Source organism: Apis laboriosa, unplaced genomic scaffold (assembly GCF_014066325.1).
Source record: "Apis laboriosa isolate Shangri-la unplaced genomic scaffold, ASM1406632v1 scaffold11_cov152, whole genome shotgun sequence".
Lineage (NCBI taxonomy): Eukaryota > Metazoa > Arthropoda > Insecta > Hymenoptera > Apidae > Apis > Apis laboriosa.
The window spans coordinates 1,165,584-1,182,984 of record NW_025221020.1 but is presented as its reverse complement, the minus strand read 5'-3'; the positions used below and the strand labels follow the sequence as shown (position 1 = coordinate 1,182,984).

General features: G+C 39.7%; 1 protein-coding gene across 7 annotated transcripts in view; it reads right to left on the bottom strand.

The window, feature by feature from the left end:
- Window positions 1-17,401, bottom strand: part of LOC122717725 (protein shank) — a 116,802-nt gene that overhangs the window by 56,976 nt on the left and 42,425 nt on the right. The gene's annotated exons all lie outside the window — the stretch shown is intronic.

The window sequence follows — 17,401 nt, the reverse complement described above, 5'->3', positions numbered from 1 at the left end:
CTCTCTCTCTCTCTCTCTCTCCGGCCAATAAATCCTGCGTGGGCCCCTCTTCTCGGTTGTAAAACGTCGCGTCGGCGAGCCAGTGTTATCCATCCACCGGAACTCTCCTCCTCCTCCTCTTCCTCTTCTCCTCATCCTTCCCTCTTTCTCCCCCTCCCCCTCCTCTTTCCACTTCTAACTCACTTCACTTTACAACCCGATCCGAATCCGAAATCATCATCGAGTCATCGATCTTTCAATCCAACGATTGACCGTCCTCTCCTAAAAATTTCATTCTTTCTTCGAACGAAGAAACGACGATCGAATCCTCCCTTAAGAATAAGAATAAGAATAAAGAATAAGGAATAAGAAGGATGAGAAGAGGGGAAGTAGTATCGTTAGAGGGAGGGATCGATCGGTTGTTTTTCCAATACGCTGCGCCGGTGCTCGTTTCAAGGACAGGAGAAACATTTCGATCGGTTGTAAGGGGAGAGAGGAGGGGGGAGGGGGGAGGGGGGAGGGGGGGGAGGGGAGGCGCGATCCCTGGCTAGAGATTTTCTGCGGGGCAGCTGGCAAAAGGATGCACTAAATCTTCGCTCGGATATCTCAGCGGGTATATCAGAGTCAGTGTGGCAGCGGGGTGCCCGTTGCTGCTTCCCTCCCCCCTCCCCCCCGCTCGCCGCTGCAACAACGCGAGCTCGGCGGCCGGAGAGGAGGGGGAGGGGGGAGCGCTTTCGCCCGAGCTTCGATCGGGCGCAGCGTATTTCCGCCGCCGCCAATCTTTTCCACCTTTCGACGTAGGAGCACCTGGCCGGCCATCCTCCTCTTCGAGGGGGCTCCACGAGACGGAAACGTCTCGAGGCGAAGGGGGAGGGGCAATTATCCAACGGAGGCCGTGCGTAACGCGTTCGACGGGGGGCGTCGTCGGGGCGTCGAACCGGCGTCGAAAGTGGCGGCCGCCGAATCGATACGGCCCTGGGTTCACTGCACCGCACCGCCGCGCCGCCACAATGGACCGCTCTTCTCTCCTCTCACCTCCCCAAAACTTGCGATCTTAAGATGATCGCACCTTCGTCCCCGCGAAATCTCGGAGAAATTTGCCTTTCTCTGCCCCTCTGGATGGAGATTAGCACGCGAGGCGATGGTCGATCGAGGTAATCGGGGTGATCCTTGATTAAGATTTAAAAAAGGAGAGAGAGAGAAAGGAAAGAGATGGAAGGATGTTTAGATACGCCGCTAGAGACTCTTTTTAGCACGCGAGAAATACTGGCGGAGGTATAACTGGTGGTTACGGGAGAGCGACGGTGCACTCGGCCTTGAAATTTGGAAGCGTGAGAAGAAGAAGAAGAAGAAGGGGAGAGTGGTTTGGCCAGAAATCGGAGCTGTCGCCGTTCCGCCACGCGATCCATCAAGCGTGTATTAAAAATGCGCGCATTAACTCCCCCCCCCCTCCTATTATCCTCCACTCGTCCGACACTCGAATCGATATTCTCCTATCGTTTCTCTCCAACCACTCTTTACTAAGATAAGGTGAGGTAAACGTAAATCTCTTTCCTTTTTTTCTATTTCTTTTTTTCTCCGGAAGAGAAAAGGATTCGCGGGGTAAACACGGTTAAACTAGGAGCGTGAGAAATATAAATGCGAGTAATTTGTTCGTGTATCGTGACGGGTTGTTTCGCGAGAACAAGGAGAAGAAGGAAGAAAAAGTATCGTAATCGATCGTTGGAAGCTCGTTGGAGGAGGATAGGCCAAGACCCACTGATACACTGGCACGCAAACGTATCTTTTTCTTCTTTTTCTTATATTCGCCTTTTTGCGGCCCTGGCTTTATTTCCCTCCCCCTTTTCTTCTTTACCTCTTCGCTGGTTCTTTTTAAACGCTCGCCTCGTCTCGATTCTCCTCCACCTGTTCCACCAATCCTTCCCCACTTTTCGCCCCTTCCACCATTTTCCTTCTCCCCCTCCCCAAATCTTTTAATCCCCTTCGTTTCGTCTCGCTCGACTGTCGTCTTCATCGTCTTGCTTCTCCTTTTTCCAAGCAGGAGGGGGGGAAGAGAGGATCTTCGCTGCCAAACATTCGTGATCCTCGAGTTTAAGTTTTAAAGCTTCTCTTTATCTTCCGTTTCGGATCCATCGATTCGAAAAGTATCGTCGAAATTTTCGAATTTTCTTTCCCTCGTTCACTTTCTTTCGTCTCTTTATTACAGTCACTTTTATCACTTTTATTTCGCCCCACTAGGATTTTCCTCCCAGGATTACGGAGGAAATTCCTTTTCCCCTCCTTCGAAAAAATTAATTCTCTCCGACTACGAGCCTTCCCTGACCTTTGCCTCCTCCTTGAGAATCGAGGGAGAATCGAGAGAAGAAGGGGAGAAGGGGCAATTTCGAAGAGCCCCCTTTTTAATTAAGCGGGCAAACGAGGATTCGACGATCGTAAGAGTCAAACCTTTAACCCGAGCTCCTCTTCTCCTTCTTATTATTATTATTTTTCTTAATATCCACTCATCGAAATTTCTTATAAATAATAAGCGAATTATTCACTTTCGTTCGACAAATCAATCTTTCTTCCACAAAAGGGAAGCCTAACGCCATTTTTTCAACATCTTTGATTCGGGAGAATTTTTCCGCGATATTGGATTTTCATTTCGATATTCGGATTCCAGAGGAGACGAGGGGAAAGAGGAGCGGAAAGGGGAAGGACCGTAAAATGCAACGTCGACGTTTGCCTATCTTCTCTCGCTGGATCGAGAGAAGTGAGCGAGAAATTCCATCTCTTTTTTTTTTTCGAAGGAGAAGAAGGAGAAGAGATGGTCGTGGAAGTAGGAGAAGGAACGGATCGGGTCTCGTTCGATCGATCGAAACTGGCACGCGTCGATCTATTTATTTCTGGCACGTATTTGCCTACACAGGCACGCGACACTCCCCGACTATACATCCGCACTGCAGATCTCCGACTGTAACGCACAGCCTCGGCCAATTATTTATGCCTTGATTCAAATCGAATTGTTAAAGCGAATTCTGAGTTCGTGGTTTGCTTTTTCCAATCAAAAATTCCAGTAAATGCGTTTATCTAGCTTCAGTAATATATTTATGGAATAATTTTTGATTCCCTTTAAAAAGAAGGTTTGCGAACGAACGAAGAGAATCACGATTCACAAAATGTTCTCGAACGAAGAGTTAGAGAACGGTCATTCTACGAGACCCAAAAATAAGAAGATTAGAATTTTCGCCTAGCAACCGGAAACAAAAATAATTCGTACGGATTTTTATTTGAAAAAGAAAGAAAAACAGAATTTAAATTACATTCTTTATCAACAACGATGGCGAACAGACTCCAACCGGCTCAATAAAGAATCCAATAAATCAACGTACCGTTCAATAATAATAAACACGATTGCTCGATCGATCTTGGGAGTCGGAGCAACGATGGCTTACTTCTCGCGACTTTATCGACTTGTGTATTTTTTGGCACGTGGCCAACGGTAGGTGGAAACACCTACTTTTTCCGTTAGATTACTTCTCTCTCTCTCTCGGATCCGCAGTGCGGAGAATAAGGCGACGCGTCTCTCCGTAGTTCAACCGTAATTCTAATGGAGACCGAAAGCGGAGTTGCCACGACGCGAGTAATCCTCTCTCGGATATAACGAATCGATATCGAAGCCCGCTCGATCTTCCACCGTGCAACACCGGCACGCTCCGCCAACTTGATTTAGTCTCGTCTTCCGTTAACATCGTTAACAACGTTCGAGCAACTAAACTCTGTTGCCGTTTGATCGGCCTCTCCTCCGTCTTTTCATTCCAATTGATTCCAGTTAGAGATTTGATTAGATTTCTGACTTGGGCTGACCAAAGAAGCCCTAATGGATTTTAGAAATCGAAAGTGGACTGGAAATTTAACGCGAGAGAGAAGAGAAGGGGGAAGGAGAGGGGAGAACTCGAGTTCCCTCGAGTTTGGTGGTGCATGTGCGCGATATAGTTCCGTAAATAAACGCGAGTGGAGGAAGCGCTGTCCGCGTTGTCACTGAGGACGAGCTCGGAAACTCGTATAGAGTCGCAGCAGGAAACTTCTTCTCGTCTCTCCGGAGGATTGGACGACGAATTCTTGGCCAAAAAACTTTTTCGGGGCAAACTTTTCTCGAAACGAAATCGCGACGGATGGAATTCGAAGAGAGACGAAACATTTGCTCTTCTCCAAGATTAAAAGCAAGATTCGAGATTTCATTCTTAATCTCGATTAGGAGCAAGAATTTATAGAGACGTCGCCCCCTCCTCTCTCTCTCCTCCAATTGACGAGAGAAGTCGTTCCGTTCGATTTATCTTGGAAATTAGTTTGGAAATTTCGAACGGTGAGAACCGAAAAAGGACACGTAACTCGACGTCGATATGCCAGCAAACGATATATCTATATCGCGTGACTCGAGTTGATCATGTTCGTAACGCGTAGATTACGTATTAATTAACGATAGTCACACCGGATCACACTCGACGATTGCCACGGGTGTTATCGCGGTGTGAACACGGTATACTCGTTACGCGCGTAATTTTATATAAATCGTATCGAATCATTTTAATCGATCGAACCGACACGAAGGAACGAAAAACCTTTGCCGTAAGTAGACGTTCGAAATCTTGTTTCGAAAAGAGAACGATTGAAACGATTTATACACGAATTGTGTCATTTTTCTCATAGAGATGGAATTTTTGTAGATGTCGCTTCTATCGATCTATCCATCTTTCCTAGGATAGGGAAATTGGTAATTGGCTTCGGTTTCAGGTAGACACGCCCCTCGATCACGGTTATCGATCTTACCAAGGAAGACGACGATATTGAGAGAGAGGGAGGGAGAGAAGAAAGGCTGGCGTTATTAACTCGTCGCGTTGATGAGTCTAGCTACGTAAATTTGGCGGATGTCTGAAGAGAATTGTGACCGACACGCGTTTCTGAGTGAGAGAGAGAAAGTGCTCGTTAATCAGAACTCGACCATCGAGAAAGACTGTGTGCCACCGCCAAGGATGTGATTTCAGAGATTTTTGTTCCAAATTTTTACCGATCGAGCTTTAAGAAGAGGATTTGCGATCCTGGTCTTTATCTTCAACCTTCGAGTACCTCCAACAGCCTAACGATAATTTACGAGCGGGCATGGTTTTTCTAACGCTTTCCAGATCTTTAACTTAACCCTTCAGCGGCCGCATTTATTGCAATCTTCGGTGTTTCGTTTATTGAAAAAAAAAAAAACTTTTCTCGAAACGGAGTTGTTATAGAATTTAAAGTTCATTGAAATTTTATTTTCAACACTATTTCATATAGTTGATACCTATTTATTTTTCTTCGATACATATATTTTTAAATGTTTTGTTTAAACAGACACGTGCAATTACGTGTAATTAATTAAATATATTCAATCAACTAAATCCGTTTTACATTTTATTTATTGTTTTCACTGCCCAGGGATATTTATAATTCTAAACACATTCACATTTAATTATACTTTGGAATCAAATAACATTACAGAATTTAATAATATGATAATAATAATTTTTAATGATGGTATCGCGTGTAAGAAACAAATAATGAAAACAAAATACCAATACATTTCCATTACATTTCCAGAGAAAGATACTTGATATACAATAGCTCGTCAATGGCATCTCATGTAGAGCGACTATAGTCGCTCGTAGTAACGAAAGTTAATACATTTACTCGTATTCTTTACGAGAAATAAATAATACAACAAACGGTACAAAAAACTATTGTTCTCTAAAAATTAAATCGTATGTAAGCTCAAAGAAGAATATAATTTTGTCCCAATCACAAACTCTTATTATTCCTCGTATAAGCTCGAAAAAGAACATAATTGTGAAAAAAGAATCCAATCACAAGTTTCTATTATTCCAACGAAAGGATTAAAACATGTACTCATATTTTTATGAGAGATAAATAATTACAACAAAAAACGATATCGTCCTCTAAAAATTAAATTTCCTCGAAAAAGAACATAATTTTGGAAAAAGAATCCAATCACAAGCTCCTATTATTCTAACAAAAGGGTTAATACATTTATTTATATTTTTATAAGAGATAACAAATTACAACAAAAAGCGGTAAAAATTAAATAAATAAGTTCGAATTGTGGAAAAAGAACACAAACTCCTATTATTACAACAAATACATTTACTCATATTCTTTACGAGAGATAAATAATTACAACAAAAATTACGGTAAAAATTAAATCTCCTCGTATATAAGCTCGAACTGAGAAAAAGAACTAGAAATAGAACATAATTTTCCCAATCACAAACTCCTATTATTCCAACGAAACTGTTAATACATTTACTCATATTCTTTACGAGAGATAAATAATACAACAAAAAGCGGTATCGTCCTCTAAGAAATTAAATTTCCTCGCACATAAGCTCGAACCGTGAAAAAAGAACATAACTTTGTCCCAGTCACAAACTCCTATTATTCCAACCACCGTGCGCCAATTGGAAGACACGAGTATTCGACCGAGTGTGGCTCTCCCTGAACGATAGATGGCGCGCACTCCGTGGAGGAAAACTTGGAAGAAGGATGGAGCGAAAGAACTCGACTTGGCGGCAAAGAGCCTATCTCGAGAACCGTGCGCTTTCAATTAGATCTGCTCGATCCGACGGTGACCCTCCCGGAAGGGGTTCCACTCCTTTCTTCTTTTCTTCCACCTTCCGTGACATAGAGTCGTTAGTGACGGCGTTTCCGGATCGCGGAGGACGAGATTCTTTCTGTCGATCGAGACGTGTCACGCCTCTCTCTCTCTCTCTCTCTCTCTCTCTCTCTCTCTCTCTCTCTCTCTCTCTCTTCGTCTCAGTTTCCAACGCCTTTCGTGCGTTCTTTCGTGCATACATACGTAGTCGAAAAGAAAAATCGATCTGTGCAAATTTCAATTCCCTTTTTTCGAAGATCAATTCTGGAAAAAGGAGGGAGGAAAGAGAGAACAGTGTTTCCTCGAGTCTCGGAGTATTTCCGCTCGAAAAGGAAACGGGTCGAGTTCTTCCAATATTCCCAGGATTTCCGCTTGGAGGATCTCTGCCTTTATGAGAGTAAAGAAGAAAGAGGAAGGGAAGGATTTATCTCTAGTAATTGCGCGACAGAAATTTGGTCGACGTGTCTGGGTCATCGGGCCACTTTGCATTGTGAAATATCGTGAAAGAGAATATTCGTCGCCACGATCGAAAAGAGTCGATATACGTCGATTCAATCCACTGAAATTTATCTGTTCCGTATATGTCTCGAAAATCAAAAAAAAAAAAAAAAGAAATTTAAATTCGTTCTTTAAAAAATTAAATCTCCTCGTATGTATAAGTTCGAACTGTGGAAAAAGAAGATAATTTTATCCTAATCAAAAACTTTTTACATAAATATAATACATAATATTACATAATATAAAAATTTTTATATCGACGATTATCGAACTAACGCCGTAGATACAGATCTATCTTTCGAGATAAGAAAATCCTATCTTTATCTACATCGCATTATTCCACGCTCTATAAAATCATATCGTAAGAATTATTAGAAATCTATCAGGATATTTTAAAAAAATATATCGAACAGAAATAAATATTGCCGCATCGATCCAAAATCGCCATTCGAACTTAAATTTTAAGATCGGTAGTCGAGGATAGACGAAGGGCGCCAGCGAAACGAAAGATCGAAAACGAATGAAGGATCGAAAAGGATCGAAAAAGAACGAATGGAAATCCGAAATTTCGAAAGATCGAGGAAGTCGATTCGGGGAGCGGGAGGGGAGGGGGGAATTTCGAAACCGAGCCGCCGCCTCGCGTACGTACTCGCGGCTTGTCCCATTGTTCGCGAATAATGGCACCGTTGTACACGCGTGTCGTGCCGATTATGTCACGTACAGGGGACGCGTGGAATGCATACGAAGAAAAACGGCCGTGTCTTCGCGAACAACGCCGTCATCCCGTCGTACCCGCCTAGTCAAACGTGAGAAAGAGGAAGTCGTCGATATCCCCCCCCCCCCTCCACGCCAGTCGTCCATCTTCGCGCGGCCTGAAAGCAGATGAGCGGACGCTTGCATATATCGAGGCGCGAATCGTTCCTCCTTCCTTGGCTCGTAGTTGAATCGTAGAAAAAATTCGTGGCATTCATATTTTTTCTCTATTTTCTGGAGAAATTCCCCCCTCCACTCTCGTTCCCGAATCTCGTTCCTCGATCTTTCGAAATTTCCGATTTACATTCATTCTTTCGTCCTTCGTTTTCGATCTTTCGTTTCGCTTCGTCTATCCTCGATTACAGATCTTAAAATCGAAATTGCATCCTCTGGATCTTTGGAATCAACTTCCTCGATTTTTCGAAATTTCCAATTTCCATTCGTTCTTTTTCGATTCTTCATTCGTTTCATTCACGTCCTTCGTTTATCCGATTTTAAAATCGAAATGCCTCCTTTGGGTCTCTCGAATCAACTTTCTCGATTTTTCGAAATTTCCGATTTCCATTCATTCTTTTGTCCTCCGTTTTCGATCTTTCGTTCGCCCTTCCTTTATCCGATCTTAAAATCGAAATTGCCTCTGGATCTCTCGAACTTCCTCGATCTTTCGAAATTTCCGATTTCTATTCATTTTTTTTCGATTCTTTATTTGTTTCATTCGCGCTTTTCCTTTATCCGATCTAAAAATCGAAATGCCTTCTCTGGATCTCTCGAATAAACTTCCTCGATCTTTTGAAATTTCCGATTTCCATTCATTCTTTTTCAATCTTTCGTTTTGTTCGCGTCCTTCATTTATCCGATCTTAAAATCGAAATGCCTCCTCTGGATCTCTCGAACTTTCTCGATCTTTCGAAATTTCCGATTTTCATTCATTTCTTTTTCGATTTTTCGTTTCGCTCGCGTCCTTCGTCTATCCTCGACTACCGATCTTAAAATCGAAATTGCCTCGATCTTTCGAAATTTTCGATTTCCATTCATTCTTTTTCGATTTTTCGTTTCGCTCGTGTCCTTCATTTATCCGATCTTAAAATCGAAATGCCTTCTCTGGATCTCTCGAACTTCCTCGATCTTTCGAAATTTCCGATTTTCATTCATTTCTTTTTCGATTTTTCGTTTCGCTCGCGCCCTTCGTCTATCCTCGACTACCGATCTTAAAATCGAAATTGCCTCGATCTTTCGAAATTTCCGATTTCCATTCATTCTTTTTCGATTTTTCGTTTCGCTTCGTCTATCCTCAACTTACCGATCTTAAAATCGGTAATTGTCTGGAGAATGGACGGATATTTGTCCCGAGGTTTGAAAAAAAAGAGGCTTGGTGCGAATAATTAAACAGGCCTAATGAAAACGCGCCTAAAGTTTCTGGAAAGTATATCGAACGAAAGGAGGGAGCTTTCGATCGGATTCGAACTCTTTCTTACCGAGTGTTGAACCGAGCACGATCCTTCGAATTCGAAGAGAAAGGGAAAATCTCGCAATCCCTTTCCACTCGGGCGATTGCATTTTCCTTCCAACCTTGTGGGAATCCCGCGCGTTTCCCCCAGTGTGAGAACCAACCAGAGGATCGAGAGTTTCGCCACGCTCCGCCGGTTAATTAGAATTTCCAGGAATTCGGAGGAGGAAAACTCGCCGATCGCCAAGATTTCTCCTCTTTAAACGGGGGCGTCGAGTTATTCCTCTCTATTTTCGAGGAGATTTAAAAAATTCTTGACTCTTTTCCGTCTCGTCGAAGGGACGATACAGTTTCCAACTCGGAAGGGAAGGAGGGAAGGAGAGCGCGGGGGGAGGTGCACCCAGGTGTGGAAGCAGTCTGTAGGTCAGTTACGCTGTTACTGTTACTGTTGCCGGCCTGTTACCGGTTATCGCGCGCCAACGGTACGCGCCAACCTTCGCTCGAAACTTCCGCCGAATCCGATTCGCGCGAGGAAACGAGATCGTAGCTTTTAAAAGGAAGGAAAGAATCTTAATCTTTTTCGAACCAATCAACAACTTCATTGAATTTCTTAGCTAATGCTTAAAATGATTTAACGTGTGAAACTTTTTATTATTTTAATGTTTTACGTATCTTGGGAGGATATGTTACGATTAATAATTTGGGGAAAAATTTTTAATTAATTCATTTAATATAATTATGTATATAATAATATAATATAATAATTATATATATATAATAATAATTTTTAATTAATTCATTTGGAATTTTAATTTTAAGATTAATTATGTTTATTTGAATATAATTATTATTATTTGATATGGAATGTTACGATTAATAATTTGGGGAAAAATTTTAATTCTAATTAATTCATTTGGAATTTTAATTTTAAGATTATTATGTTTATTTGAGTATAATTATTATTATTGGATATGGAATGTTACGATTAATAATTTGGAAAAAAATTTTAATTAATTCATTTGGAATTTTAAGATTATTATGTTTATTTGAATATAATTATAATTATTATTATCTGAATATAATATAAAATTATTGCAACTTCATCAATTGTACATATAGGATTAATAATTATAAGAATGGTAAGTTTTATAAAGTTGAGATTAATTGGTAGTTATTTGATAATAATCATGGATTAGGATCTTCGAGATTATTTTTTTTTAGTAAATATAATTTATAAAAAGATTAATAGACGTTTAATAAAGGAATAATTAATTGTATACCTTCAGCATCTTTATTATGATTTGTAATATGTTCTTCAAATATGGAACCACCAGTATCTTTAAATTTTAAAGCAAGTGAAGTTATATTAATATTAAATTGTAATATTGTATATAATAATATTGTATATATAATAATAAATTGTATGTAATATTAAATTTAAATTAATTATATTAATTATATTAATTATATTAATAATTAATATTAAATTTTTTTTTTGATTTAGTATCTTGATTTAAAATATTTAGCAAGTAAATATTTAGTATAGTAATATTTAGTAAGTAAGTAAATATTTAGTAGTAATTTAGTATTAATTTTTATATTGTTTATTTAGATTTATTTATTCGATTTATTCATTTATAGTAATTGATCATGGTAAAATTTATATTAGATTTAAAATTAATAATGGTTGAATATTTTATTTTATTAATACATTGAATTATTCCATTAAATTTAATATTTTTAAAATTATATTTTATTTATTTAAATAGCTTAATTAAAATATTGATTTGTGAAATCAATGATATGAATAAAAATTTATTTTAAATCATTTTAAAAATATTAATTTGTGGAATTTTATTATTTAAGAAGGGAAATTTGTCGAATATTAAAGTCTATGTACAGAAAAACGCGCCACAAAGTGATTCGAATTCGGTCGAAAGTTATTAAGATCGTGGAAGAAAGGGGGAAAAAAGTTAACATATCTCTTATAAAAAGATTAATAGACGTTTAATAAAGGAATAATTAATTGTATACCTTCAGCATCTTTATTATGATTTATAATATGTTCTTCAAATATGGAACCACAAGTATCTTTAAATTTTAAAGCAAGTGAAGTTATATTAATATTAAATTGTAATATTGTATATAATAATATTGTATATATAATAATAAATTGTATGTAATATTAAATTGGACTTTTCGATGTCGATCCTACTTTTTCAATCATTGGATAAACGAAAATTCGATGCGAGCAATTTGGCGAAAAGCATGGCTGGAATTCGTGCGAAAATTGAAACGATCAATTCGGGGATCCGGGAAAAAGTGAAAGGGAAAAGAGAAATTCTTCTTCTTTCTTGTTCGATACGATTATATGTACGTATGTGAACTACGAGTAAAAATAAGAAAACCATAGCGTTTTGAAGAGAAGATTTATGTCTCCATTTGGCGAAACTGAATTTATCGTCTCCCCGAATTTCGTCTTTGTCTCGCTTTCAGGAAGACAGAACGCACCATCCATCCTTTCCATCGGTTTTTCCCGCGAATTCGAACGTTTTCGAACGCCAAATAGTAAACAAGGTGCTTTAGATTTCATTAAATATATCGTCGCCAATGTACCAACAACTCTGTACTTTAGCNNNTTTTGAAAAAAAAAAAAAAAAAAAAAAAAAAAAAATTTACACGATATTCTTTTTCTTAATTTTTATTCATATTGGCGCAGTTTTTCCAATATTTTGCGTAAAGAAATTTGCAAAATCGAAATTCGCAAGCACGAATACTAATGTAACCCAAATTATTTATTTTTATTCATATTAATGAAATTTGATCATTTTTCCAATATCTTGTGTAAAGAAATTTGCAAAATCGAAATTTGGAAGTATACTGATGTAATTCAAATTATTTATTTTTAGTCACACGATTTGATCATTTTTCCAATACTTTGCGTAAAAAAATTTGCAAAATCGAAATTCGCAAGCACGAATACTAATGTAACTCAAATTATTTATTTTTACTTATACCGATGCAATTTGATCATTTTTCCACTATCTTGCATAAAGAAATTTGGAAGCATACTGATGTAACCCAAATTATTTATTTTTACTCATACCGATACAATTTGATCATTTTTCCAATACCTTGCATAAAGAAAAGTATACTGATATAACCCAAATTTCGATCCAATTATGCGATAAATAAAATTTTTAAAATTCTTCCTTACGCCTCCTTTCTAGTGTCCTTCTCGCTTTCCCACCATCTGTGTATCTCTCTCTCTCTCTCCTTAACTCTTTTATTTTTATTTTCAATTTTCTCACAGGGCGTCGATCGATGCTCCTCGAGCGAAGCAGCGACGAGAAAGAAGAAGGATCTGAGGCCGAGCAGAAAGGGCCTGATCCTCCTCTCTTTCCCTTCTTCTTTTTATCCTTCTCTCTTCGTCCCCCCGAGCTGCCCAAAACTGCGGGGCGGCAAATTTCGTCGATCGGTGGCGATGGAATCTCTCGTCCATCTGCGATAATTCCAGGCATCGAGGCGTCATTATGAGCGATGAGCCAGGCGGATCTCGAGGCCTCTTTGATCCGCGGCGTTAGGATTAGAGTGTTGCCGGTAAAAAAAAAGGGACGAAGAAAAAAAATATATATATATATATATATATATATATATATATATACATATGCTCTCACACGGGCCGGGAACAACGCTGTTCCATTCCCTCGATTGATTTTCGACACCAAGCTCGGACATCGATCTCCTCTTTCTCTTTCTCTCCACCGCGAAATCTAATTGTCGAACAATATTTCGTTGTCTCGTTGGTTACGGTAGCAATTATCGGTGAATCCAGCGAATTAATCAATTGTTCGCAATACCTTTCATTTCCCCCTCCCCGACGAGCAAACGCGTTCAAATCGTATCAAATCCTCCTGCGTGGATACAGGATCCGTCGCTCGATTGACGACGTTTCCTTCCTTCACGCGCGCCTTTTAATCCGAATAATTCGAATACCCCTCCCCTCTCGGAAAAATCGCCGCCAAGTATATAGTAGGAGGAAGATTATATTGGCAAAATTTGAAAATGATTCACCGATTTATAGCAGTTATAATAAATTATATATACGGGGTAGTAATAGGTTGCAAAAGTGTCGAATACGTTGTTGGTAGTTTTTATACATTTTACAGTCAGAAATGTAAACGCTGGTACTAAGCGAGAGGATTTTTACGTAATAGTAAAAGTGTGCGGTATAATATTAAGAATGAATTGGAAAATGCGAAGAGAAACTATCCTTTGGCTGTATAAGGAAATCGTATAGCGAGATAGAAAAAACTGTAAATCTATGGTACATTATAAAAAAAAACAAAAATTAAAGAAACGGTTGTGAATAAAACTCATTCGGATCGATTAAGAAAATTGAAAACTAAAAGATGTTTATCGTCAATTATGTCGACGAGTCTGGTAAAATGATAATTTTCATGATAGAGTAGATATCAAGAAGAAAACTGTACGTCAATAAGCAAAATCAAAAGAAGAGATTGACTTTTGCAAAAATATTTGTAATTTGGAAGATAATGCTTTTTGGGAAAAAATGATATTCTTCGATGAATCTAAGTTTAATATTTTTAATTCGAATGAGAGAAATTACGTATGGAGAAGATCAAAATGTATGTTGAACGGTAAAACACAGTGGTCATGGTGTTGGACTGCATGGCAGTTATAGGGAATTTAGTATTTAACGACGGAATACTCGATAAATATATAAATATCTACATATTCTAAAGAACAACCTCAAAGATAATGGCCACAAGTTGAGATTGTTGGAAGACTTGTACTTTCGACAAGACAGAAAGAATGGATCGTATACGATATATCCCATATGTTAAATACTCGACTGCAGAGTCCAGATATAAATCCCATGGAAAATGGGCAAAAAATTAAACAAATTTCGAATATCTTCGTTTAAAGAAAAAATTATAGAAATATGGAATTCCATCGATCGTAATTTTACAAAATTACTGGTTCGCAATATGAAACCAGTCGACCGAGACAAATTATCACCACCAAAGGTGGTCCAACGAAATATTTATGTTAAATGTGCCTGTATATAATAAACGTATTATAACTACCGCATAAATCGATGAATCATTTTCAAATTTTGCTGACATAATCTTGAGATTTCCCTCCTATTACACACCCCTCATTGTATTAAACAAGTTTCTTTAACCTATATATTTCGTTCATCAAAAATTGCAAACGTAAGCGTTCGAATACTTTCGTTACCCACTGTAGATAAGTCGTTTCGCAAGCCAGCAGAGGCGGCGATTAAGGGATCGGCAAAAGACCGAAATCGCGCTCGCCGGTTTATTCGGAGTGCGCGGCTTTACCATGCTCGATCCTCTAATTATAAAGGACCGGTTTTCTCTCTTACCTCTAGCGTATACGATACGCTCTCTCTTCCTCGTAGCCAGGGGATCGATAAATATAATACAGAGAATTTTCCTCCATACATATATATATATATATATATATATATACGTACGTATTCTCTCTAGAGGAATAAAAGAAGGTGCGCGCGCGCGCGCGCGTGTATCGTTGCCAGACGAGATTCCGTGACCGAACGTGCGCGCGTTGCAGTTGAAATCCTTTCACGGTCGGGCGTGCGCGCGCGCCCGGCCCACGGAGGATTTCTAATGCTCGCCCGTGCTCGGAATTGGCCGCGCCGCGTTAATAAACCGCCGCTAGAGGCCGGTCGTATCGCGTGTCGCGAAATTCCACTCGGCTGAGTCACGAGGCCCCGTAACGAGTCCGCGCTCGCTCTCCATCGATCCTTGCCACGAATCGAAGCTATCGAAGCTAGCTAGTTCCGCCACGGTGTCTTCTCCTCCCCCTCCTTCTTCTCTTCCTCCACCTTCGTCCCCGCGACGAACCTTGGGAATGTCCTTTCGGACGAAAGCGAGTTAACCGGCCAACTTTACGGGTCACGTTGCTGCCGCGCAACGACAGGCGCTGGTCGGGGAGGCCAGCGCACACTCGTTACGCCCGACCGTTACGGATAGGCGATTGGAATCGAGAGTCCGTGTATGTTCCAAGATGCTTATCTTTCTCCACGTTTATCCGTGATTTTCGAAGGATGATCGTGCACGAGTCACGATTCCTTCGAAAAAGAGAGGCGCTTCTCGATCTTATCTCTGCGAATTCTACGCGTGGAAGGGAAGGATGAAATCGAGGAGGGATGAATCGATTTTCGATTCGTTCCGCTTTCCTCTTCGTGGGATTTTATCCGAGGAAAAGCGTCTCTTCGATCTTATCTCGACGAGGCACGATGTCGATTGTGCGCGAGAACGTACATAAATCTGGAGGATGATCAGGCTCGAGTCACGATTCTCTCGATCGCCCAACTTTGTCCCGAAGACGAGGAATGGCTCGTTTCTCCGGGCGTTTCGATCGCGAAAGATCGAGGAGGACGTTTCCAAGGGAAAACGTGGACGCGATATCTTTTCCAACCGCGCCTATCTTTTTCGCCACTATCGATCGACGAAGATCGCATTCCCCTTCGAATCGAACTTCGATCGAATGCAAGATCGATGGAATCGAATCATTCGAATTATCAAGAGACCGCGTGTAATGGACTAAAAAAAATCCTTTGCTTTTATCAACGAATTCGCGTTTCATAGCTTAAAAATCTCGATCGATCTTTCTAATCGCTATTTCTATGCCTCGGGAGAAGAGTTTCGAGTTTCAACCTCTTCCTCTCGCTTCAAAAGCGAACAAATTAACGGTCGCTTTCGCTTTCGACTCGAACTCGATTTTCGACTCTGGACGAAATTTCACTCTCTTCGCGCCTCATCCAAATATATATATATATTATTCTTTAACTCGAATCGCCGACTGTGATATCGCTTATCTTATCAACGATATTCTATCGATAATCTTTCAGACGCTCTTGGATCACGAACACGAGTTAGACGAATCGGATATTTTCACGGGTGAACGGTATATATATTTATATATATATTTATATATATATATATTGGCGGCGTAACTGTACCGTGCGTACAAGCAGCGCGCAACGCGCGTACCACCAATCCGTGTCGAGGCGTGCTCGAGTTCGCGACAGGATGTTGGCCGCGACAAACGCGCACCGCTATCGTACCGATCTTCCCGTTCTTCCAGGCAAATGCCTCGATTTTTCTCCCGGCTCTTTTAATTGGACGATGGCCGAGATCAGAGGCCTTCCGTTCTTTCTCTCGGCATCTGGAGAAGGTAACGGGTAACGGTGAATCGAGAGGAGGAAAATCGCGCGGCCAACTATTTCGATCGCGATCTACGCCGCGGTATTCACGGTTCCACGAGTTCCTTATCTATCCTCGAACGCGCTTCTCTCTCTCTCTCTCTCTCTCTCTCTCTCTCTCTCTCTCTCTCTCTCTCGTTCGTGAAATAGGATACGCGCGTCTTCGGGCGCAAACGAAACCCGCCATTAATTTTTACGATATCGTTTCTCTTCGTCTCGTGCATGATAATCCAAGGGAATAGAAAAAGAGCATAAGAAGAACGTAAGACTTAACTACAGGTGCGGTTTATATACCAAATGAAATAAAAATAAAATAAATACAATAAGAAAAATGTTTTGAAATAGAATATCACTTTGGTAATATAATTTAATATTAGAATGTATATATTTATTTTCTTGCATGTTTTTATTTCTTATTCTATTTTAGTCTCATTTATTCGAATCTTTTTCAAACTATATTTTTACGAATTTTCTCTAATACGAATAAGTCTTCTATTTCTTCCAGTTCCTGAAGAAAAAGGCGCGTTGAATAAAAATGTTGACGAATACAGTGATGAAGTTTTGAGATTTTAGATTTTTGTAATAACAACTTACGTTACGTTTACGCTTCGTTACACGTTACTTTCTCACTTCTTTTACGTTGTCTAGTATTATGATTTGATTTTAGTAAAATATTTTTTTTTTTTAGAGCGATCGGCTGTGCTAAAAGTATCCGCTAAAAGTTAATGGGGTTAATGGAAATTCGGTGAAAAACAGGGACTCCCTACTC